The following is a 27,212-nucleotide window of genomic DNA, read 5'->3' as shown; positions in this document are numbered from 1 at the left end:
AGTCTGAGAATCATAGAGAAGGGTGTATTTTAATCTCAAAAATATGAATATTTGTTTACATCTTAGCACATAGAGATAAAAAAATTAAGTAAACCCTAGAGAAGTACATCAAGTAACCTGTTTTTACAGATCATCAAAATCAGTACTATCAAACTCAATTAGAAATTGGAGATAGTAATTTATATGTAAGAATCTATGCAAACTACATATTAAATTAGTTTTAAAATGTGATGTTATGTGTTATTGCATTTTTATTTATTTTGTTAAATATTACGCAATTTAGTTTGTCACACTCTGAACTAAATGAACACAAGACTGAGATGTTTTGTCTCAAAAGATGAATCGTAAATGGCCTAATGGTACAATAGAGCTATAAATATTATACTATTTTTATCATGTATGATGAAATCCTTATTCTTTCCTGCACAACCAATATCTGAACATTCTAACTGAAAAGTAATGGTCAGCTACATGAACTGATGCAGGATGAAATAAGTAGAAGCAGAAGAGCATTGTAAACAGTAACTGAAACATTGTGGGACAATCAAATGTAATTGACTTTGCTACTAAAAGCAATACAATGAATGATCCAGGACAATTCTGAAGGACTTATGAAAAAAATGCTATCCACATCTAGAGAAAGAACTGTTGGAATAAAATGCAGAAGAAAACATATGATTTATATCACTTGTTCATTTAGGTATATGATTTGGAGTTTTGGTTTTAAAAGATTATGATATTACAAAAATGAACAATATAGACATGGGTTTTGAGTGATAATACATGTATAACCCAGTGGAATTGCTTGTCAACTCTGGGAGAGGGGGAGGGAAGAGAGGAGGGAGACAATATGAATTATGAAACCTTGAAAAACTTACTTGTAGATTTATTATTGGAATAAAATGTTTTTAAATGTTTTTAATTTTTTTTAAGAAAAGTAATGGTCAGCTCACAGAAAAAGTCTAATACAGAAAAGTAAGGAGTAGGAGTGTTGGGTTTGGATTGTATGCCTGAAGGTGGCCCTATAGTTTCCATTTGCTCCCTAGAAATCTTTAAACTAAGCTTATAGCAAGCAATCAGAGAAAAGAACAGCAGCCTGACTCAATTGCTTACAAGACTAATAATAGCTCACATTTGAGAGAAAAAACAATGATCTATTATAGCAATATCTCCTTCAAAAGGACAAAGATAGCTCATTTCAAGCAAAAATTGGTATTTGGGAAATTCCTTGTAATGAATTTGTTCTTTGGACATTAGAAAGCTGATATCTGAAGCTTTTTGAGTTTGTACATAGTTTTGTGCTTGAGTTCACAATTACTAAGATATCAGTGCCAGACAAGAATTTTCATGACATTGGAAATCTTGATTATGACACTTAATAGCTATATTATTATAGACAGATCACTTTACCTTGAAGCCTCAGTTTCCTCATCCATAAAATGACATCGTCTCCAATAAAATGATGGTCTCCAATCCAGTTCCTGTCTAGATCCATGAATTTATATTCAAATGAGATAACACATGTATATTGCCTAGAAAACCTCAAAGTCCTATATAAATGTTAGATATCAGATGAGCAACTCAAACAAGCATTTTTGTCTTTGTTTTATAGATAAAGAACCTGAAATTCAGAGGAGTGACTTGCCCAGCTAGTAAGTGACTAAGCCTAGGTTAGAGATTGTGTGCCAACCACTCTTTGTCTCAATGTTTCCAATAGCCCACTAGATCCGGAACAGAAAACTGGAGTACAGGAAAGTAGTCAGTCATTGTTCCCATAAGCACCTGCCCTGTCTTGCCAGCAGCAACATAAATAGGACCTTCATCACCCATCTTCCCATCTCCATCCCTTACCACTTGACTTGAAGTAAATATTCTATCTTTGCTTTGACCATTATTACTTTACAAGGCAGCAGCAAAATGGCACAGTCAACAGAGCACCAGTCTTGGAATCAGGAAGACTCATCTCTCTGAGTTCAAATCTGGTCTTTAGACATTTAGCAGCTATGTGACTGTGAGCAAGTCATTTAACCCTGTTGGATCTGAGTTTCCTTATCTATAAAATGAGTTGGAGAAGGAAATGGCAAACCACTCCAGTGGCCAGTGTTCAGAACAGGCTGGTGACAAGTCACCTCTGACAGACTGGAATTAGGAACATACGATCTAATTTCAAAGGCTTTGGGGTTGATAATGGTTAAAATATAAGAATAGGATTATCATTCCTTCCCTACCAGCTGTGCACATTTTCTTGGTCCCTTGACTGGTGGGGGAAAAAAATAAACATTCAATGACTAAGGTCCTGAGAACACTAGCCATGCTTTTTTTTTAAATCCTTGAGATTTGGTAATGAAACTATTTCTTCCAGTGTAGCTTTTCTTCCCTACTACTGCTTTATATCAATTTCAGAATGGCAATTACTTACAACATACACATTTCAACAATTTTCCGTGAAAAGCTGAAAGACTGAAATTAGCCGATTTCTTCTGATCACTGTAGTTGTAGTAATGGAATTTTATCTGTAATCCCTAGGTTATTCAATGTAATTCCTTAGACCTTTACAAAAATACAATGTAATTTTTAAGTGATACAAGAAAAATATAGAAGGAAATAACTAGCCCAGAGATTTAACAAAAAAAAAAAAAAAGCTATGATTTGATAACTAGAATGCTGTAAAATTCTTGTCTTTGTGTCCTCAGGGTAATAATTCAGAGATAATGTCTACTACTAGCCTAAAGAAGAATATAGAATAAGAATGAAATCATTTCTTAATATGCCAATTTACTTTGAGAATTGTGATAAAACATTTTAAGTTAATAGTCTGAGGTGATTTAGAAATCATTTTTGTAGTTGAAACCATTTAAGCACTGAGAAAGGTGAAGAAAAAGGGTAACTCTAAAGAAAGGACACATAGTCTGGCAGGAGGGCACTAGATTAAGAGTTAGAAGTCATTCCTGGTTTGATAACTAACTAGCCAAGGCACCTTAGATTTGCTGATTCACTTCTTAGTTTCCTGATCTAGAAGATGGGGGTAGGGAAGAGATTGGGTGATCTCTTAGATTTCTTTCAGCTCTGAAATTCTAGGATTGAGTTTTGCAACTGTCTTCCCTTTCTAAAATAATATTCAATCCAGGAACTACATGAACAAAATGTTTAAACACTTTTTTACACAAACTAATAATCATGATGGAAGTAGTTTAATGTCAGAATTAAGCATAACTTAATAATTAATAATAAAAGCTTAATAATTAAGCATAACTGAGAGTATGTCAGATTAATTTTATTACTAAAGCACTGGACTAGATATGAAAGATCTAGGTCCAGTTCCTATTCCTTACTATCCAAAACTTCTGCTTTTCTTTTTTAAACTTGGCTCCAAGACAGAAGAAAAGTATAGTCGTTGTGATTGGATTAAATGACTTGGCCAGGGTCACACAGCTAATAAGTGTCTCTGGCCAGATTTGAACTCAGGGAGATGGTCTAGCACTCTATCTACTGAACCACCCAGCTACCCACAGATGAAGTTAATATGGCCATATCTTTATGGTATTTGGATATAGAAGTGACTACATGGTATAACAAAATGAGCAGGTAAGACTTGAAATCAGAAAAGCTGAGGCTTCACTTCAAAAAATGAGAAACAAATATGTCACATGAGTTTTTATGACAAAAAAAAAGGATTTATTTGTCTTTAGGGTGGAAAGTAAAGGTCCCATATTAAATATCCAATATTAAAACTTGTGATTTCTTTTTCAGAGTAAAGGAAAAAAGAACAGTTTTACATTGAGAAAAAACAATTTAACTGTTTTAGTCAGGCAGGTGCTGCATGCATCAACTTGTTTGGGTATTCAGTAGTTGACCTTTATCAGATTGGCTGAGTAACATTGATTTGGCAGGTCATTTTGTCAAAGATAAATTTGTGCCCAGGATTTTTCTTTCAAAAGAAAACTTATCTGCAGATGTTATCTCAAGTCTCATTCTTATCATATGTTGATACATTTTAAATAATTATTTTCCATAGTTTCTTTTAATTAAACTACTGAATTGACCAGAAAATTATAGTTAGTTCGATTAACATCAATGTTTCCATATCTCTCATACTTAACACATTTGAAAAAATAAATTGCAGTAGTGGTGTTCCTATTTGTTTACTGTTACTTATTGTTTGCTCTTACTGAAAGGTGACCAGAATTCTCTAAATAAAAATTTTTAAAAAGAGTTCTCAACTCTACATTAGATCTCATCTTTTGGTAACATGAGTACCGAATTTTCCAACATCTCTTAGTTTTGATGTCTGTCTTCTTACTTCCTCCATTGCCATGTCAATCTTTTGGGCTTCAGTTTATACTTAGGATCATAATAGCATAGATCCAGAGCTCAATTGGCTCCCTACCTCAGTGACCTTTGAGTTCAACCCCTGGTACTGCAAATGAGGAAATGAAGAGATTAAGTGATTTGCCCAAGAATATACAGGGATTATGCATCAGAGGCAGAATTTGAACATAAACTTTCAGATTAGAGTCAGTGCTCTTTCCACCATACCACCCTGCCTCAATTTGTCTGAGCTTGTTATTTTCTCATTAAATAAGAATATGGTCTAATAGACAAGGGAGCTGTTATATGCAAAGGGAAGCAGGAAACAGTAGGTAAAGATCTTTCATTCAAATGCTAACCTTTACATGAGTCAGTCATAAACTGGCTCATTCCAATGCAGAGCTTATGCCCAAAATGTGCCTGTGTGCTCTAAGAGTGTGCCAACGGAAAATGCCATCCTCAACTCTTTCCTTGAAATGAAAAAATATTCCAACCCGGAGTATTCTCATTAGTGACTTACTGTTTTGGCCACAGGATCCCTTCTGTCCAAATCACTTTTAGTTTTCATTTATAACATAAAGCACAAATAGCAGAGTTCCTTATGGACTCTCTACTATTATGCTCTAATTATTTTTTGCTTAAGTTCTGTCTTCCTAATCAAACTCCTTGAATGCAAGAAGAGAAAGCTTTTACTTCGCTTGTATTCCCTAGCTTACCTCACTCCCAAATAGTACCTAGCACAAGGCTGTACATATTTTTGATGTCTAGATCTATCATTTTATCCATGTAGGGAACTGCCACTATGGAAACTTCCTCAAAAAATGCAGATCGATAAATTGCCTGGGGTATTCTAGAGCCAGTTTGAACCAGCTTTTGGAAGCCAAGTTACATTTTCAGAGTTGAGCATTTATGCCTTGGAAATTGGCAAACTGTTTTTGCGCAGGGCTTTTTGTTTTTGCTGTGTGGTGTCTACCCTTAAGGTGATAGAGGAAATATTAATAATGCAAATTAAACCTTAAAATATGTCACCCATTGTAAGGATTGGAAAGAGACCCTAATAGGATCCTGTAGGCTGATGGAGAGACTAGTCTGGGGGCAGTGAAGAGTCAGCTGAGGATTCTGGGAAAAGGAACTGTGAGCTGAGAGAGAATTCTGAGCAACTGCTTCACTTCCAGCTTTGGAAGGAGAATGAAAGGAGCTTTCCTGAGGGTCAGAGGACATCTGAAACCACAGGAAGGAGAAAGATCCTGGTTTCCTATTTGCTGAGGACCTGTTTTCAAGCAGAAATCCTTCTCAACTCCCCTTGACTTGACTGCAGCTACTCAAGACTGAGAGGGAGTCAGTTGGACTCTTTGGCCAGAGCCAATCTAATTTCTTCCTTTTGGGTCTCCCCCTTTTTGCTTTTCCTTGGATAGATTTATAGAGATATTATTTTAAGTTAGTATTGTGTAAGAAAATAAGAAACAGGGTGTTGGGAAAAAGGCTTGAGTCACAAAGCCTCTAGTCAAGGACGTTTGAAACCCAACTATTGTAAAATGTAGTTATTGGGGCATCCTTAACCTTCCATCCTACTGCTTTGTCCCTTCAACCCCTCGTTCCCCATCTTTTCAAATAAATTTTAGTTTATGTCAGTTTGATTTTGGTTGGGGTTTTCATGAGAAGAAAGAGGTTGAGTGAATAGTGAACAAGGCCAAAGTAAGTCTTGTTTCATCCATGACAAGCAAAGATCCAGCTTGTCACTGAATTTATAGGGAAGGGTTCAATGACAAAACCTTTGCCCTAGAAAGGACTGTCTGGGATACAACATCTTTCCCAGCAGTTGAGCCCATATTCAAGACTCAAGGATATAGTTTGTTGTGTATCCTTGGGAAGAGAGGTAGACAGATTCCTCCTGTCGCTCTGTCTCTCTGTCTCTCTGTCTCTCTGTCTCTGTCTCTCTCTTTCTCTCTGTCTGACTCTCTCTGTCTCTGTCTTTGTCTCTCTATCTATCTATCTCTGTCTCTCTCTGTCTCTGTCTCTCTCTGTCTCTCTCTCTCTGTCTCTCTTTGTCTCTCTCTGTCTCTCTCTCTGTCTCTCTCTCTCTCTGTAATTCAAAGCACTAAGTTCAGTCAACCTTGAGGAAGGAGAGACACAGCCATCTTTCCTCAGACCTTTCAGCTTTTCTTCACATCCCGTTCCTTCACTTTTCCCTTTCAACCATTCACTGGAGAAACACAGCCATCCAGTGGGTTCAAACCTGTTCATCCCTCTCTATTAGTAAAGAGAGAAGAGCCCCTCTCCATACTCCTCCTCTTTTACAGCATACATTTTTGGTTGCTTTTTTTTTTATCTTGCTGGCTATTAAACATTTACCAGAACATCCTCTTAAGCTTAGTGTGTTACCTAAGGCACCAAGAGGATGTGACTGGCACACAGACAACTAATATATGTCAGAGCTGAGACTCAGGTCTTTCTGACTTTATGGACTCACTATACCATGATTCTTCCAGCTGGGAATACAATAAGTGGAAAATAGATATGAGTTGATTCCAATTGAACAAAACATTCAAATGAGCCTAATATTCATGTCATTCATTCTTTATGAATCAATTGAATTGAATGAATATTTATTAAGGGTTGCTGTTTTGTTTAGTCATGTCAGTAGTACCCAACTCTTTACTAACCCGTTTTGGGGCTTTCTTGGCAAAGACACTGGAGTGGTTTGCCATTTCCTTTTCCAGTTCATTTCAGAAATGAGGAAACTGAGGCAAAAAGGGTTAAGTGACTTGCCCAGGGTCACATAGCTACAATCCATACCCTTCAGTTTCACATTAGTAGTTTACCAAAGAGAAGACAAAACATACAAGTTGAGATCCTCTCACAGAAACAAATAAGGCTAGAGCTTTGTGGATTGAGTATATTCAAAATCAACAGCTAACAATGAGATTTGGGGGTTTTGTGAGGTGACAAAGAGAAATTTTCACCTCTTTGCATTAGAAGGAAAGATTGTGAAGCAAAGATTCAAATTAAATAATTTGGAAGGCAAAAATTACTCTAAGCAACTTGTGACTCATACATTCTGGTTATATATTTATATGAGTATTCACTGGTCAATTCCCCTTTTAAAATTTTAGTCATTCAACAAACATTTATTCAATATCTATTTTGTGCAACTGGGAGAGGTACAAAAATAATTAAAGCATTATTCATGCCTTACTTGTACTTAAAATCTAGCAGAAAGAAAGAGCTAGAAATTGGGGGTGCAGTATATATAATACCTACACAATCATGCCATAATTACAATAACTCTATAAGTGTGTGTCCTCCTGTGCTCCACTTCTGCCATTTTCAACCCTCATCCTCTCTAACCCTTTTCAATTTCTCTGAAAACAGTAATCAAAAAACCCCTACTATTGCCTCTGAAAAAAGGGTATATTAATGGCTGATTCTATTGTTCTCCTAACCGTCTTTGTGACTTCCAGTCCATACCTCTCTTCTCTTACCAAAATCCCCTTATTTATATAAATCTAAGTTCCTTGAGGTCAAGGACTGACTCACGTTCATTTCTGTGTCTCCTGGGTGTGACACATAATAAGAACTTAAAAGCATTTTTTATTCAAAAGTCATACAACATTTATAATGTAAAATAGAATATGAGGAAGAAAATGGAAAGATCAGTTTTTTTATTAAGACAATCATAGAAGGCTTCTTGGAAGAGATAGTATTTAAGTTATTCTTTAAAAGCATAATGAGGATACAGGCGAAGGTGAAAAGAAAATTCAAAATATAGAGCATGTCCACAACAAAGGAATGGAAGTTAAGAAGCACCAAATATGTACAGGTATAAGTAAATGGTTAAATTGCTAGTGCATAGAACATGTGGAGTGAATTGGGGGGGGGGGGTAAGACAGAAAATATAGGGAGGTACCAAGTCATGCAGAGCCTTGAATGCCATTCTAAGGAGTTTGGACTCTATCTGATAGGCAATAATGAGATGAAGTCTTAGAGAAAACTAATTATGATGTTCATTCTATTTACTCTGTCAAGCCTGAATCGTATAAAGAAATTGTGGCAAATTGCCCAAACAACAATGGTGCAACTACAATATAGTTATTAAGCCTTTGTGCCTCTGTTTCTGGACCAGAAAGTCAGTAAGATTCAATTGAGGATTTGGATTTTAAAAGATGACTCTATTACAAACATGAATAATATGGAAATTAGTTATAAACAATAATACATGTATAACCCAGTAGGAGTGCTTGTCAGCTGTGGGAAGGGAAAGGGAAGAGGGAAGACAAAGAAAATGAATCATGTAACCATGGAAAAATATTCTAAATCAATGAAGAACTTTAAAAAAAAAAAAAGAAAGTCAGTAAAACTAATACTGTCAATAAAAAGGACTTAATCTGTGAATGAGAGGTACTACCCAAGAAGCAGTAGTAATATGAAAACAAAGGTCAGATTGATGCTATTTTATATTCATTGAAGACAGGTGCCCCTGCACTCTGAATCATAACTGGGTCTGAGACTTGAATCTTCTATTGACTAGTTATGTGACCTTGAGCAAATCACAGTTTCCCCAAGTCTGACTGTTTTCATAGGGCAAACGAAGGGTGCTAATGCTTTTACTACCTGCATCAAAGAGTGGTTGAGATGAAAGTATTTTGTAAACTGTAAACCCATAAAGAAGGGAACTATTCTCTAGTTCACATCCTTCATTTTTTTTTACAAAGGTTTGAGTGTTTCCAGGATTAAAGGAAGTAGGGAAAGGAAATAGACTAGAAAGGCTATAGAGGGGAGGGAGAAGTACTCATAACTCCTGTAAATTTTTCCAAAATTATGCCAAAATTAGCAGCAATGTAGATTTTAAACTCTTTGAAGGCAGAAATTTATTCCAAAGTATGCTAGTGGATGTTTAACAATGGATTGACTCTCCTCCAAAAAATGTATATATGACATTAAGTAATTTTTTATTTCAATATGGACTATTAACATTTTCTTAATTATTTTCTTGTCTAAACAATCAACAAACTAATATATAAATCAATCCTTGATTGTAGCATTTACAAATTCTAAGGTATAAATTCCTCACACTGAAAACTGAATGTCATCAGTCAATTCAAGATGGATCCAGCTCACCTCTCCATATTTTCTGCTTCTAATTTGATCATACTACCTAATAATAATAATACTGGCCATGGTTGTATTTAAGAGGGTTAAAGACCCCAAATTCCTGATTATTTCAGGAAGGATCTCCTACACCTCAACAGGGACAGTTAGGTGGCACAGTGGATAGATTTCCAGGGCTAGAAAGAGAAAAACCTGAATCTGGCCTCAGATAATTTATTAGCTCTGTGACCCTTGGCAAGTGACTTAACCCTTCCCCATCTATAAAATAGGCTGGAGAAGGAAAACGCAAACCACTCCAATATTTTTGCCATGAAAACCCCAAATGGGGCCATCACAAGTCAGGCATGACTGAACAACAAGGGTTTTCACAAATCCAGAGTATTCTCCAACCAAGCCAAATGACTCTCTATCCCTCAAATATGTCCTACACGCTTCTCTCTGTTCCATAGTATTTACTATGTCTAGAATCCTCTCCCCCTCCCACTACCCCCACCAAGCTCCATCTCTTATTGATACATTCCCCTTTTGGACAAGGCCTAAATCAAATAGCACCACCTCCAGAAAGCCTTCTCCTGTCTCCCTCTATCTGAAAATTCCATTTTCTTCTATGAATTTCAAAGTACTTTGCATTCATGGAATTAATCAAATTTTCATTTGTATTCTGTTTGTCTCCATGTCTTAACACCTTTATTATATTGGATCTCCTTTAAAGAAAGGGATGCTTAACTTTTTGTGTATGTCTCTGCTTGTAAAGTACAGCAAACATAATAGGGACTTAATAAGAATTTGTTGAAGAAAGCAATGCATTTCAGGAATAGTTTACCAGTTTATTCAGGAGGATTATAGGGTGTTATACTAATAATTCATACCATCCAAAGTCACAAAAGATTGACATATAAACAAGGAAACTATTCATTAATTTATTATAATAGCTATAATTTTCCAGTTATATAATATTAAACAGTGAGGAGAGGATAATAAGCATTTGTGTAGTGCCCACTATGTACCCAACCTTGTACTAAGCACTTTTTGAAAAACATTATTATCTCATTTGACCCCGTATTATATGTGATATAAATTCTATTACTATCTTCATTTGACAATTAGGGAAACTGAGGCAAATAGACATTAAGTAACTTGTCCAAGGTCACACAGCTATTGTCTAAAGTCAAACTTGAACTCAGATCTTTCTGACCCCAATCTCAATTTTCTATCAGCTGTGCCAACTGGCTGATTCCCTATACCTAACTAATGAAATAAGTCCAGAAAATTACTTAGTGAACAAAATAACTAGAACAAAATGAGTCAGTTGAATGACCTTATGGAGTATTTCATTCAGCATGTTTCTCTAAAATTCTGTGATTCGGGTTATTGGCATATTTACAATGTTTAACTTAGACTGGGCTACTTTTTAGATGGTTCTTCTCATTTACTTTATATTGTTATCATTGGTTTCAAATGGTGATGTTATTTTATTCTGTCCCTCATATTTGTGATGGATCCCATCTGACCTTTTCAGTTCTCTCTGCCTCTTTCTGTCTTTCTATCTGTTTCTCTGTCTCTCTCTTTCTCTCTTTAATTAAAAATGAGAAAAAAGTGATGGTGGGAAAGAAGCTATCAACTTGGGAAATATGGATATATGTGATAAGTTAATTCATGGAATTTGATGAAATGGACAAGGGATAAAAGATAGACAGAGACATAGTAAAAGACTGATAACAAAACAGGCTGAGAAATAATGCTTAGAAACATAGGGGGAGAACCATGACAATTCAGTGGAATGGAAGACAAAGGACAAAAGAATGTCAATAAGCAGAAAGTATTTCTTTGCCTTAAATGCCTCTGAAAAGTGAAGAAGGATGAAAACCAAAAGGGAAGTGAAGCAATTCAAGTGAGTAGATGATTAGGTGTAAATGCTGTCTTTAGAGCAAGGATTCTTAAATCTTTTTGTATCATCAACTTCCTTGTCAGTCTGGTACAGGTTATGGACCACTTCTCAAAATAATTATTTCAAATGCACAAAATAAAATATAAGAAATTTCAAAGGAAATCAATTATATTGAAATAAAATTATCAAAAATGTTTAAGTTCACTGACCTCAAAATATTTACACAATATTTACACATTTGCTCTAGAAGATGGCTAGAATCTGAGAATGCTGACTAGAGAATAGAGAATAGAGGAAAGAGATGACTAGTCACAGTGATCCCATGGTTCCATTTTTTCTATATAAATTCTTCAAGACTTTCTAGGATATCTGTGTACTTGTTACCAGGATATGTCTCATATTTTTCTGTGTTCCCTATGGCAATTGGCCAGTAAAGTGTCACACGCCTAAAGAATAGGGTTTGTTGAGAGGAAGAATGTTCTCATTTAGCTGTTTTTTTTTTTCATTTTGATGCTCCAGGGATGGGAATCGTGGGAGAAGCTATGAGAGTGACAGTCTCAGCTCTGGAGATTTCCACCCACAGTGTATGAGTTGTGTAGCTGACCACAGACCAGACACCACTCCATCCCAGACTTTGGCTTTGGGAGAGGAAGAGTGGAGAATATATGCTCTAGAGTGTAGTGGCTGAGTGCTAAATTCCCTGCTAACTGTGGTTATTCCCAGGAGAGTTAAGTCCCTGGTTGAGATTCCAGGGCAGAGAGGTGCCCTAATGCTTGCAGTAAATGTTTGCTTTGCAGCAACAGCACTGCTGGGGGACCTGGTGAGGCATCTGAGGTCACTCACTGAGGGTAATAGAGAAAAGGGATCGCACTTGGCTCTGGATTACAAAAATTGTAAAAAGTAGGAATCAGGAAATAATAGCACAAAAAAATTTTTAAACTGAAACATTCCCCACACCCTTGGAACAGAGTCTGACAATAGCATAAAGCTATTATTAGTCACCAAAAAAAAAAAATATTTTTTTTCTAAATGAGTAAGCAAAAGGAAAGCATTCAATCATAGATAAATATTATGGAATAAAGAAGACCAGGATTCAAATTCAGAAGACAGTGAAGTTGAAACATCTACTTCTAGAGTACCAAAGGAAAACATAGAGTGTTCACAAGCCCAAAAAGAGTTTTTGGACAAGCTTAAGACTAAAAAGCAAATGAGAGAGTTTGAGGAAAAAATAGGAAAAAATAAGAACAAAGAAATTAAGAAACTTATGAAAGAAAAGTCAACCACTTGGAAAGAGATCCAAAAGTTCACCAAAGAAATAACTCATTAAATATTATAAAATATATTTTATATATTTATATATATATTATATAAAAATAACTCATTAAAAATTAGAATTGGGCATGGGGAAACTAATGACTTCTTAAGATAATAAGAAATAACAAAACAAAATCAAAAGAATGAAAAAATAGGAATATGAAACATCTTATTACAAAAACAACCAACCTATAAAATAGATGAAGAGGCAATATAAGATTTGTCAGATTACCAGAAAATTATGATTAAAAAAAAAGAAGAGATCTAGGTCAAATTGGCTGGTTGCTGTCCTTTGTACTCAAAGAGGACCAAAATGACATCATTATGTTGGGGTCAATGTGCAATGTGTCTGACTATGGCAGACAAATATAAACAGAAGATTGCACCACAGATCAGACACAAAAATCCCAGATGAACATTTGATTTGTATAAATAAGAGCTATTATATTACACATTTTTATTATATATTACATATATAATCAATGTAACTATGTGCTTACCTCTTCCAGGTAAAGAGTTCTCCAAATGTTAAATCCATTATTTTAAAGACAAGGTTAAAAGTAAACCCAGCCCTGGACAAAACTAGACAGCAGATGATTTCTGTCTTTGGTGCCCTTTCACCCTCTCTGTGTCATTTTCCATGTCTTGGAGTCCTTTATTTGCTTGGTCCTTCCCTTTCCACCCCCACCCTGTCACACACATTTCCTAGACAATTCAATTTAATTTAGCATCTACCAATAATTAGTTTGAGAACCTTGAGCAAATCACTTCACCTTTCTGGGCCTCCATTTTCTGTAAAATGAAGGAGTTGATATTGTATTAAATGATCTCCAGAGTGACTTCTGAAGGAAATGTATTATGCTAGGTCTGATGGTGACACAAAGATATGGAGTCCTTCTCTTAAACACTTTAGGGAAGGGGGTGTACAGTGACTTCTGACTATAACTTCTTACTAGCAGGCTATTCTTCTTCCATTACTCTCCATATAACAGAAGACTTAGAGAAAGGCTTGCAGTCAGTTGGGTAGAACCCCTATTCAAGATTTAAAGGAGACCATGGACAAGAGATGATGGGTTAAAGGGCATTGCATGCTATGTCCCATTCTAGTGGATTGATCCACATAAGAATGTGAACAGTGCATTAAAAAAAAAACTACAAAGAGTTTGTTATAGTCAACTAATCTTCACTTTGATGTAACCAGATTAGAGGTTTAAGGTTACTTGTTCTCTCAGGGTCATGTGCATTTTAATAGATGATTCTAGAAGAGTCTTTAAGATTCAGATTATTAATTGAAGCTATTCTAGACAATGTGATGGGTGAGAAAAGATATTTTTTATTGCACCTGATTTTCTGTTTTTCAAATCATACTGTGATGAGTAATCACTTCCTCCTCCCATTCATAGAGTAGACCCAGTTCTATTCTTCAATAAGCATTTAAGTGCCTACTGTGTGGGCTTATGGATGGAAGTTCTTTTTTTTTTTTTAAACCCTTACCTTCCATCTTGGAGTCAATACTGTGTATTGGCTCCAAGGCAGAAGAGTGGTAAGGGCTAGGCAATGGGGGTCAAGTGACTTGCCCAGGGTCACACAGCTGGGAAGTGGCTGAGGCCAGATTTGAACCTAAGACCTCCCATCTATAGGCCTAGCTCTCAATCCACTGAGCTACCCAGCTGCTTCTTTTTACTACCTAAAGAAGAGTAGCATGTCTTACTGGGAAAGTCAGAAAGTGAAGTCAGGGAAACCTGGGTTCATATCTGTAAAAATAATAAATGAATGAATTGCTTACATATATAAACTGATTAGATACTCTGATAACTGTGCTTAGAAAGTATCTTCAGTTTATATAAGTGAAGTGAAGCTCATAAGTAAACTTCTATTCAGACACAAGGATGCTAAGGAGACTCTTGTTATGCAAAAATGAACTATTTGTTGAGAATATAAGGATATAAAAGGATTTCTAACTCTAAGGGATTCTAACTCCACCCATATAGAGCTCCCTGTTTCTGAAAGGAACCACTTCTCCTGTTTCCACAGGCTACAATGATCCTTCCTGATCTGACTAACCCAAATTTTCCCTATTCTACAATAAACTAACACTATTATCCTTATAAGGCGTATATAATTCTTTGTCTCCGTGTTATAAAAATAACAAAGGCCAGCTGACTGAGCCTCAGGAAGAACCTAGTTAAGAATCTGAGCCGTAACAGACCTAGAGTCCAAACCAAAGATGGGATCTTTCATTGGTCTTTCTCAGAGATAAAACAATCTATGAAACACCAATAGACAGTCACTAGTGTTTCCCAAGTTGGGAAAAAATCACTTAGCTCCTTCAGATTTCCCTCCTTTCCTTCTACCTTCAAACAGTGAGGATAGAGAAAAAAGATGTCACCTGCTCCCAGCACTCAAAGAGAGAGCAACTGACACTCCCAGAGAGTAAATGCCATAAAAAAAAAACGGTTACACCTTCCCACACACACAGTCAACATTTGAAACTGACATTCTGCCTCAGATCTGTTTCAAACTCCAATTCTTTCTCAAGCCAGCTTCTCTACTTCTTACCTCTAAAATAATGTAACAAAACTTAATTTCTAATATCATCCTTATATATCCCACCTTTGATACCACTGGCTATATGACTCTGAAAAACTTTCTTAACCTTTCAGTCCCCTAGGCAATTCTTGATCATAAATTGTTGAGATGCCAATCTGCATTAATAGAGACTATAGGTCCAGTTCCTGTTCCTATCCCTCAAAGAAGAAGAGCTCAGATCCAAAGAGGAAAAAAACAAATATCAAACTGAAGAGATACACTGAAAAACACAAGAAATTTTTTAACTTTGGTTAGTATGCCCCAATAAAGTCTGATAATATTTCAAATATGATACAACTTGATCATTATGGTAGAATTTGAGAAGCAAGGTGGCGTAATAGATAGAAAGCTGGCCTTGAAGTTGAAGAAACACCTTAATTCAAGTCCTGGTCTCTGCCACAGACTGAATGTTTGACCCTAGACAACTCACTTGACCTCTTAGTTCCCCAGGTAATTCTAACACTATGAACTGGGAAGAAAGATTACAAAAGGAACTTCCTAGCTAGGAGTTCCCAATGCTGATGAAATAACAATATTTTTAAAAATGAGTTCTATAAGACATAATTTTTAATAATATGATTTTCTATTTGAATTATCTAAGATATAAAATCACTAAAAATAGTTCTTTTCATTCATGATTGGTATAAATTACCATGCAATATTTATTAAGCATTTATTTGGAAATTATATTATTAGGGACAAAGCAAAAACAAAAAACAAAGGCAAAGTAAGATTGCTCCTACCCTAGACATTCTAATAGAAGCATATGAGAACTAGAAAAGTAGTCCAGGGAGGGCATTTTGGTCTGGGAGGTAACTGCAATAATGAATGTAGCTATAGGGGAGTCAATTAATATGCCCTTTCCAGAATTAATGGCTTTATTGACTTGATTATGCAAGTAACCCACAGTTTTCACAGAATCATAGAATCACAGAATTGGAAAGAACCTTTGTGAACATCTCCTCAAACAGTATTCATTATATGGCCAGGGGAGGGGAGACCCTTGGGCATCCCTAAGATCTTTTCGAGAGCCTATGAAATCAAAAATATTTTCATAATGAAGACATTTTGCTTTTAATATGGTAAATATTGACCACATAATATGATAAATATAAACCACATAAACAAAAGTTCTTTTTATTCCTCAAAACTTTTAAGAGTAGAAAGAGGTCCTTTGAGCAAGAACCAATCTAATACAATCTGAACCTAATCAAGGATTCCCTCAACAATACTGACAACAAAAGGTGATTGAGTGCCTTCCATTAAGACCTCCAATGAAGGAAAGTCCACTACTTTCCCATAAAACATTTCTTCTTTGGGATATTAGGAAGTTTTCCTTACACAGAACCAAAATTTGTATTATTCTTCTTTGCAACCATTATTTTTCATTCAGCCCTATGAAGCAAAGTAGATCAGGTGTCTAATTTCTCTTCAATTCTTTAAATACATGAAGATAGCTCTAATGCTCCCTTTCCTAAATCTGACTTTTTTAAAGATTATTTCAGTGGAATTGGAAATTCCACTAGTTGACTTTATCAAAATGAAAAAGTTTCAGGTAACATCTAAGTCTAGGAATCAGCCTAGATGGTTTATGATCTTCAAGAATTGCCAGCAACTTACATCACCAAGTAATGATTGATTTCAGCTACAGCAACTCACAAAATCTACAAAGGCATAGAGGGATTATAATCTAGATCTCTGGAGGGAGTGGCAGACAAGCAAAAGGGAGGAAAATGAACAATTAACAATTAAGGTTTTATAATGTACTGACCCAGGGTGAGTACAAATATAAAATTGAGCTAGACAGTCTCTACTACTGAGGAACTTACGTATTTCTAGGATATAGTTTGACACGACTGGAATAAATATCTAGCCAGTTGTTTCAAATGTTAATTTAGAAAAATCAATATAAAATATTAGTAAACTATAACCAAGCAATAGAAAATATAGTAAATTATAATTTTAGAGAATGTGGCAAAGTCAACAACCAATGAGAATAATGTATGAAATGATCCTATCACTGGTATATAGCACCAAAAGCTGGCAAGGTTCACTGTTAGCAATGCTTCCTTGCAGCTTCAGGAATAAAAAGGCAAAACCACCAAGAATGATATCCATAACCAAAAAATAGACATATACATACTCAGTTAAAAAAAACAATAAAAGAGTTCTCTAACATGAAAAATTACTTTGAAACTATGTTTAGATTTTTTTGATATTCATATAATGAAATCCAAATCTATAAATAGAAAGTAAAAGGGTCTACTAAAATGTAAATTCCCTGGGAAGAGAGGGTAAGAAGAACAAATGCAAGAATATGAAGGAGGAGGAGAAGAAAGGAAGAAGAACAAGAAGAAATAAACATTTCATCCTGATTTAAACAAATACTTGATACTAAAACAGAAAACAGTCGACTTTGGAGGGGAAGTGGAAAAACAGGTATACAAATGAACTCTTGGTAGAACCATGAATGGGTTTCACCATCCTGGAAAATGCCTTGAAATTATGTTAAAGAAGTCATTAAACTTTTCAAACTCTTTGATCCCACTTTTGGGCATGTTCCCTATACAGGAGAGAGATAGAAATAAGGGTTTTATATTTTCAATTCAGGAAAAATATTAAGTGCCATATTGTAGACAAGACTCTAGGAATATAAAGAAAAAATATAAAATTAGGTTCTGTCCTCGAGGAGTTTACCTTCTACTGGAGAGATATAACAAATACACAAATCAGCATGGCACAAGGCAAATTGATGAGGGACAACACATTAATAAGTGAGAGAGAAATGAGAAGAGATAAGGGGAAGACTTCACAGAAAAGGTGATACCTGAGCGAAACCTTTGAAAATCCTAAAAGGCATAGATGAGGAAAAAGTACAATCGAGGCAGAAAATTAACCTCTTCAAATTCACAGAGACAGTAAAAATGGGATGTCAACTTTAGCAAACCCATACTTGTCCAGTTTGGCTGTGAAATATAATAGTATGAAATAAGACTGGAAAGGTAAGACCTAGAATTGACAGTGATTAAAAAATAGCATTATATAGCATCTATTATGTATCAGGTGCTTTAATAAGTACTTTACAAACACTATCTCATTTGATCCTCACAACAATCCTGGAATGTAGGTTCTATTATTATATCCATTCTACAGATCCAAAATCTGAGGCAGAAGTTGTGACTTGCCTAAGATTATACAGTTAATGTCTGAGGTCACATTTGAACTCAGATCTTCCTGACCCCAGATCTTGTACACTCTTAGTCTATTTATCACCTAGCTGCCATTGTGGGGTTTCTACCATACCAAGCTAGGGACTTGATGCCTTCAGTAGAAATGGGAAAATTTAGAAGAAGGGTCAATTGTAGGGGAAAGATAATGAGTCTTATTTGAACCTATTAAATTCAAGATAGCTATGGTACATCCAGGAGATGTCCAACAGTCAATTTACAATACAAGATTGAAATTTTAAAAAGATATTATGGCTACCATATAGAAATTGCAGTCATCTTATAGAGTCAATACTTGAACCCATGGGAGCAGATGAGATGAGAAATGTCCTTTAGATGATTCACTGAAACAATCTTTGGAGAAGAAACCATCCTTCCTTATAGAGTCATCATGCTGAGAAGAAGAAAAGTTTCTTACTGGTAAAATCCCTCAGAGAATCTTCTCTGGTAGCACCCTGGGCCAGTTTCATCATGAAATAGTATTCAGGTTAGAATTATAGGACTAATGGTATTACATTGATTGGGTTTAGATCTGGAAAGGACCTTAGAAATAATCTAGTCCAACTGGGTGGTTGGGTTGGTTGAGTAGTGACTGAAGCATTTTTTTTTAAAAAGGCAACAAAAAATTTTTTTCAGCTTCATGCCCAAGCCCAGTATATACCTTAGCCTTATATTTACATACCATTAATTACTTTTTTTAAGAGCAATACCTCTAGGGTTGTTTGCATAGCTTTGACCACAGCTCTCTCAGTGAGCTCACACTAATTAGGTAGCCAAAAAAAGGCACTTAAGCCCCTATTAGGGGATACACATGAGAAAGGGGTCAAAAAAATTTCACCATCAATATGGTTGACATTTTCCATTTCTGGATTTTTTAAATATTGGTTAATTCTGTCAATTCTAAAATTAAAAGTTAAAATCAACAGTTCCTTTTCAAATGCTTTTGAGGTCTCTGGGTAAATGCAGTCTTTTAGATCAACCACAGTGTACACATACACTAGGCACAATGGAAACATACAAAAGGAAATAGAAGGCACTGTTCCTGAAATGAAGTTTTGCTAAACACACACACACACACACACACACACACACACACACACACACAAGTAATTTAGTAGGAATTCATAACTTAATTGTAAATACTGTTTTCTATTTTTGGAGAGAGTTCTACTCAAAGTTAAACTCAAAGAGTGAGGACTCAGAATCCTACTAATCTAAGAATGTACTGCTTTTTAAATGGCCCTTTCTGGAATTAAGTGAACTATATTATCTAGTAAATTAGCATTAGAGTGAATAAACTATTCTTAAGTCTCTCAGTATTAATACCTTTTCCAGATCTAAGGTTCAAGTCATCAGGACTAACCAAGAAACAAGAGCCTTCTCAATCTTGTATTTCCTGAGTCAAATTCTTAGCCTGATCTCCATCTTGGTTGAACTCTTTCTTTCTTAGTTTTTGAAAGTATATACACTGATCCTGTCTCCTATCACCTGAAGTATAAAAGCATCAGGCAGTTGATACTTCTCTGATCCTATGGTTAGCAAACCTCCTCCTTTCTTAATCCCTACAATTCAGTCACCTGCTGAGGCAAAAAAAAGCAAAAAAAAAAAAAAACAAAACAAAACAAAAAGACACTCCTCTACTATTTTCCAGTGTCTCAGTCCTATCCACCTCAGTCCTACTTCTTTTTCAGTTCTTTTACCTTTTCTTTCCATAATGCTCTCTGGAACTCCCATTCTATCTTTAACTAACTTCTCTTCATCTTGGGCATCTTCCTTTCTATCTTTTTATGCTCATAGAAACTAGGATCCCTCTGAAAAAATATTGCATCACTGACTTCTCTCCACTATTACTTCTCTTCTCATGTTCTAACAAAAGAAGTTGGAAGAAGTAGAAATGGTTCTTGATCAATCATCATTGGAATTTCCAAGCCTTTTATCTTTGCAACCTTCAGGTGGCCATCTCTCTCATTTTCAGATTTATTCCATACATCCATACCACTTTGTCCAGATCCTTGTATCAGCTTTGAAGTCATTTCTTCCTCCTTTCTCAAGGAGTTTAGTACTCTGATCACTTTCTCTCTGCACTGACCAGTACTCCTCCTCAAAACATTCAAAATACAAGTTGAAGTATTTTGACCCTCAAGTACTCTGATCTTCCAATTCCTCAACCTCTTCACCTCCATGATCTACATTCTCTTCACTTTACAGGTTCATTCACCCTGAGAGGAGCAATTATTCACAGGGATAGTTATATCATCTATCTCACCCTCACCCAAACTATGCTGCTTCCATAATTTCAAACCATGAAATGTCTCCCTTTTAACAAAACCTTTTATCTTTCCCTCTTTTCTTCCTATTCTATTAAACTTATTCTTTGTCCTTATCATGCCCTCTACTTCTTTCTGTTCTCTTTTTCCATCATCCTTGCTTTGGTCTCATTTTCCTTGATAGCTTTAACCTTTTCTTAGTTGACCACTTCCAATCTCACTAGTCCCTAGTATCCATGCTCTGTCAGCATTCACCCTTTGTCAAACTCCAGTTTTGGTTTTCCCCATTTTCTGGCTTCTCTGCCTTTACACACATACACACACACACACACCAAATTCCACATATAAAATAGGTCCTCACTGCTTCTTTAACATTCTTTTCCTAAAATCCTATGCCTCCTCCTCCTCCAAGCCATTCTCATGACAGGGCCTCACCTCCTAATTTGTTAGGAATAAAGCAGTAAGCTGCATGAAATCCCTTCTACATCTTACTCTACCCTTCACACCTTCTCTTAAAGATTCCACATTGTTTCCTCCTTTACTCCATTACTCGAGATACAAATGGCCCTTCTTGCCAAAGCCATCTCCTCTACTTTCTTCTTTGTTTCTATCCACTCCCATTTTCTCTAGAAAATTGCCTCTTCAGCCATTCCCTTTCCCTCTTTTCTCTTAAATTACTTTCTCTGCTGGCTGCTTCTTTACTGCTTACAAACATGCTCAAATCACCTCTGTCCTTAAAAAAAAAACCTCTTATTTGACACTGCCATTGCATCAAAAGATGTATATAATAAAACAAATAATATCCATCATGTAGGAAAAGCTAGTTTTTCCTCTAAAAGGATCAAAACTGTTCTTGAGATTTGTTAACTGTTAGATTGTCTAAAAGTGTATTGTTTAGGTCCATTGCCAAGCCTAAAAGCAACAAATGGGCCTATTCTAAAATATCTTGTTTCTTCTCTTTTTTAGCAGAACTCCTAGAAATATACTCTTTGCCTCCATTTTCTATCTTCTTGGTCACCTAAACTCTCTACTGAAAATGTTTTTTTCTTTGTAAAATATGATCTCCTCACTGCTAAATCCTCCTACTATTATCAACTCCTTCCTTCTGAATAATGTACCCTGGCTCCTCTGAAACTGCCTTCTCCCAATTTTTCTCCTACCTGGCTATCTATTCTTTCTCATTCTCCTTTATTGAATCATCATCTACCTCCTGCTCTCTAAGTAGAGTGGGACCCAAGGTTGTCTACTAGACCTTCTTGTGTTCTCTATCACTATTTTCCCCTTAGTAATCTCATGAGATTCCATGGTTTCAGGTATCATCTCAATTCATATGACTCTCAACTCTATGTATTCAGTTCTAATCTCATTCCTGAACTTCAGGTCCACATTGTCAACTGCCTCCTAAACATTTTACCTGGATTTCCCATTAGAATCTTAACCAAAATGTGTCCAAAGTAAAACTTATTATCTTTCTCTATAAACCCACCATCCACCAAACTTTAATGTTTTTTATTAAAAGAAACGACATATTTCTGGTCACCCACAAAATTAAACCTGTGTCATCCTTGACCCTCTCTTCCTTACCATTCTCCCCCAACCAAGCAGATGACAAGTTTTGTTGATTCTTCTTCCACCACATCTGTCTTCTATATCTCCTCTCCACTAATTTGATTACTTCTGTAATTCACACTCTCACTACCTTCCACTTAGACTACTCTATATTGGTCTCCCTGCTTCTACTCTCTCTTCTCTCCCATCCAACTATACTTCAACTTAGCTGCTAAATTAATATTCCTGAGATGTAATTCTGACCATGTCACTTGCCCTCCTCAAAAATCATCCTTGACTACCTATTGTCTCTAACACAAAATACAAATTTCTCATTTAGGCATATAGAGAGACTCCTTATTCTAATTTCCTTTTAGTCTCTGTGCCTATCAACCATCTTCTATGTCTGGAAAACAATCATTCCTCATTATTTAACTCTTTCTTTCAAACAAAATTCAGAGGGGGCAACTGGGTGGCTCAGTGTAATAAAGCCAGGCCTAGAGATAGGAGATCCTGGGTTAAAATCTGGCCTCAGACACTTTCCAGCTGTGTGATCCTGGGCAAGTCACTTAAACCCCATTGCCTAGCCTTTACCACTATTCCACCTTGCAACCAACTCACAATATTGACTCTAAGATGGAAGGTGAGGTTTTAAAAAAACACAACATAACTCAGATATCAAAACCTATAAGAAGAGTTTTTGGACTTATACAATCAGCAGTGCTTCTTACACACACACACACTCTGTGTCCATATTTTATAATTTTCTCCTGTGCCCAATGAAATACTAGCTCCTTGAAGGCAGGGACTGTTTTGTTCCTGTAACTCCTATACTCACTTTCTCCTACACCCAGCATAGTGCTTTGCACAGAAAAGTACTTAATTAGCCTTTGTTCAATTAACTTAATATTTCATTTATTTTTTAATTGTACACAAGATTTTCATATTTTAATTTTCAACAATGAGAGAGAATTGCAGAGCAAGAAAAATGTATTCAAGATCTTTTAGAGAGAGAAAAGAACCATGAGAAAAAAGGACAGCAGGGTAGATTTACTTTTTTTTTGGATATTTTCTTTATATTTCTTTTAAAGGACTGCTGCTAATGGTCTGGCTAAAGGTATGACTAGTTAAAAAGAAGTGTGAGATAGCAGAGAAGGAGAAGCAAATGGAAACTTAAAATGTTTCAAGAGATGCCATGGAATGTGCAAGAATGAAAGTGGGAAGAGAAGGGAACAGTGGTATAGGGATATGACAGCAGAGAGTAGCATTGAAAAAATAATAGACCCAAAGGTGGGTGAGATGGAGGAAGGACCAGAGGGGGTAAAGGGAGAGACAGCACAGAAAACTCAGCAAGAAAAGAATGGATTCAAAACATAGTCACAGATTTGCATGTACAATAGAACCAGCTGGAGATTAAAAAGTAGGCTTTTCTAACTGTAAAATAGTAGACTGGGGGAAATAATGGTGTGCAGAGAGAATGGAATGAAAATAGGGAGGGAGAGAAAAGAAGCCATCTTAATAGAAATAGAGATAGGCAGTAATTAGGGCATTTTAGTGGAAGGCAGCGAATGGAAGTTTGAAACAACTGCTTCCTCTACTTTAAGAAAGATTTGGCAGGTAAAGATGCTCAGAAAAGGACAAAGTAGTGAACAGAAATAGCAACAAATGGTCATGCGAAAACTTGTTCATTGAAAACTTTTTATGAAAATGAATCTACCAAAAAATATTTTTACATTTGATGGTCATTAAATCTGGTTAAGTGTTTATGGAATCTTTAAAAACATGTCAATAACCCAGAAGAGCCAATTAACTGGGATTAGCTAGGCAGCATGGCAGATAAGGTGTTGGAAGTCAGGAAGACTTGAATTTGAATCTTGCTTCAGATACTTATTAGCTGTGTGACCCTAAGCTAGTCATTTAATTTTCCTTGGTCTTGGTTTCCTCAAATGTAAACTAGGGATAGTAATGGCATCTACTCCATGGTGTGGTTGTGAGGAACAAATGAAATAACATGTTTTGCAAATTTAAATTAATTATTAAATTTATTAATAAATTATTTTAAATTAATAATAATTCACTTTAAATCTTATTTTATTGAAAATAGTTATTGTCAGCTAATTTTATCATTATTATCAAATATTTAAAATAACATTATGTTTGTTGATATAGGAGATACAATAAAGTATAAAATATGATGACCTCAGACCTGAAAAAAGTTCCATCTACAATTAGAGAGAAGTACATATTAGTTAAACGACACTCAAGATTCTGAAAACACTCTTAACAAGACTCTTGGCAAAGTCTACAATTAGTTGTTTCACCAAGAGACATCTTATAGCTGTAGCATGTCCATCCATATAAATATTTGCATTGTCTGTTCCAAATCACATTAATCCCCTGGGGTTTTCTCATATCTTTGTAGAGAATTAGACAGACAGATAAACAGACACAGACAGATAGCTAGATAGATACAGACATACAAAAAGATAGACAAACATAGACAGACAGACAGATAAATAGATAAACAGACAAAAAGGCAAACAGGCAGATAGAGAGTGAGAGAGAGAAAGATGATAGATAGATAGATAGATAGATAGATAGATAGATAGATAGATAGATAGATAGATAGATAGATAGATAGATAGATAGAAGGATAGATAGATAGATAGATAGATAGATAGATAGATAGATAGATAGATAGATAGATAGATAGATAGATAGATAGATAGATAAATAGAAGGATAGATAGATAGATAGATAGATAGATAGATAGATAGATAGATAGATAGATAAGATAGATTAATTGATGACATGACAGAGTAGGTAGATATAAAGTAGATTAAATTGTTATGACAGTTCATATAGATTAGATTGATATATAATATGACAGATTAGGTAAATAATAAATGAATATATAGATACAATAGACAGACTAGATTGATATGATATGACAAATGAGATAGTATCCAGTACCTACTAGGGCAATTGACATATATCATAAAGATAGAGATTGGATTTGTGATTTCATTGATGTAAAGAACTTGTGGATAAGAAAACTCCCTCTACCAATATATGTCAGCACCTTCTTTGCTGACTAACACATGATAGGTATTTAATAAATAGTTTGGTTGATTCACACTCAGAAATAAGTTATCTGAATTGGTATAATAAAAATAGAAAGACACCATTGCATACTGGATAGAGAACTGATCTGAGTCAGGGAAACCAAAATCCAAGTCACATCTCTGACACATACTGGCTGGGTGACCCCTGGGCAAGTCACTTAATGACTCAGTACCCACTTACTGATTCTCTAAGTTGCTAATTTGCATTAGTAAATGGAGTTTCCTCATGGGACTGTACCAAAACAATAAAAATGAGAGTATATCTGTGAAGCAGAAAATGTCACTCAACAGGTTTCATTATTTAAAAAAACAAATACAATGTGAAGTCTTTTAAGAGTCAACATGGATGAACTTACCTGAGAGTGAAATTTCAGATTTCATTTGTACAAAAAGAATTAAGTGATGAAACTAAAGGTGTTTGTAAAGGAGTAAGAGCACACTTCTAGGAAATAGGCTTGGAATCAGTATGTTTACTATTAACTAGTTACTACTTGTATATGTCTCAGGAATCCAAAATGTCTACTGTAGAATAGCAGGGTGAGCATTTCTTTTTAAGGAACAGGTGCATTTAAAGTTGTTTGACTTGCTAAATGATGCCTTTTCAAGAGAACAATGATTCTTTAAAGTCATGCTTCATGTGTGCAACGAAAACAATGACTTCTGAGCTCTGGCCAGGGTTGAGTAGTTCCTCTTTAACTCTCTTTTGAATGGGTAAATGAATAGGTGGATGAATGAATGGATAGATGGATGAGTTAAAAGATTTCTTCCAAACCACTTTTAAATCTCCACAGCAGAACTAAGTTATTGGGAATTTCTCATCATGAGGAAAAAAGTCAAGATTTTAAGAGAATCATGGGGCAACCTAATTAGGTTCAGAAAAACCTAAACAGGACTGCATGTTTCTTTGCAGAATGTGATAGATTAATGCAGTCCTGCCCAAAGTATGAAAAACCACTTGACACTGTTGATACAGGCTTTCAATGGCCTCGATTCATTGTCCTTGCCAATTCTGCCCTTCATTATTCAAGCAGCTTTGCTATCATCCTATCATTATATGAAAATTCCCCCATCAGAAAAAAGTATGCTGATAGTGATTCCAAATTTGAGACCTCAAAATTTATGGATAATATAGCAAAACTTTGAAAAAGTCAGCCAGTCTTACTCACCACCAGTTGTTTTGCACTTTGAAAACCAAAATGACTCCTTTCTGTTCCCTCATTTGTTCTGTTGTGATGCTCTGCCTGGACATAGAAATTATAAAGTAGAATCACATTCAATGAGACAAATGGTCTAGTAAAAAATTAAAACTTACTGTTTGGGAGGAAAAGCTAAAGAATGTAATCCTCAATGAGCTATGGAAGAGACCAGATTCAGAGAGCATTATAAGTTGCAGTTTTATTTATCTCACAGGTTTAGAACCTACATTAATAAAATCAATTAACCAAATATTTTTTCTGGACAAAGCATTGGTGCTTTGTTCAAACAGTGGCAGCATACCTTCAGGAACCATTTCTGTATTTTGATAGCCACTGTTTGTTGAAAGAAAGCACAGAACATTTCTCAAAGCTATCCAGTAAGTATTTTTCATAAAAATGAATTGATGTGATATTTACATTGGGGAAAGTAGGGAAGAATTTTCAGTTGCTAGAAATGATCCTAGCTCTGGGCCATTAATGCTTACGTCATGCCAGAGAAGCACAAATTGTAACTTTCTAAGTTAAAAAGGAAAAAATCTCAGAAAAGATGTCTTTATTCATTTTTAATCAGGCTAACAATGGAAAGGAGTCTGTTCCTTTAAAGTACTTCCCCCTTCCTTTTGATGAGGGTCTTTCTGGGG

The 27,212-nt window shown here is 35.4% G+C and overlaps 1 protein-coding gene across 2 annotated transcripts in view; it reads right to left on the bottom strand.

Moving 5' to 3' along the window:
- The window catches only part of ESR1 (estrogen receptor 1), a 527,593-nt gene extending 500,827 nt beyond the window's left edge, over positions 1 to 26,766 (bottom strand). Inside the window, exon 1 of one of the 2 annotated variants that reach the window (XM_007484758.2) lies at positions 26,688 to 26,766. The gene's annotated coding sequence lies outside the window, so the exon portion shown is untranslated. Of the gene's footprint in view, positions 1 to 26,541; positions 26,651 to 26,687 lie in introns of those variants that run through there. The other variant, XM_007484760.3, reaches the window with a different exon arrangement.
- Between the last annotated feature and the right edge of the window lie 446 nt (positions 26,767 to 27,212).

The sequence above is a fragment of the Monodelphis domestica genome, chromosome 2 (genome assembly GCF_027887165.1).
Source record: "Monodelphis domestica isolate mMonDom1 chromosome 2, mMonDom1.pri, whole genome shotgun sequence".
NCBI lineage: Eukaryota > Metazoa > Chordata > Mammalia > Didelphimorphia > Didelphidae > Monodelphis > Monodelphis domestica.
This window is presented reverse-complemented; position numbering and strand designations above follow the sequence as displayed.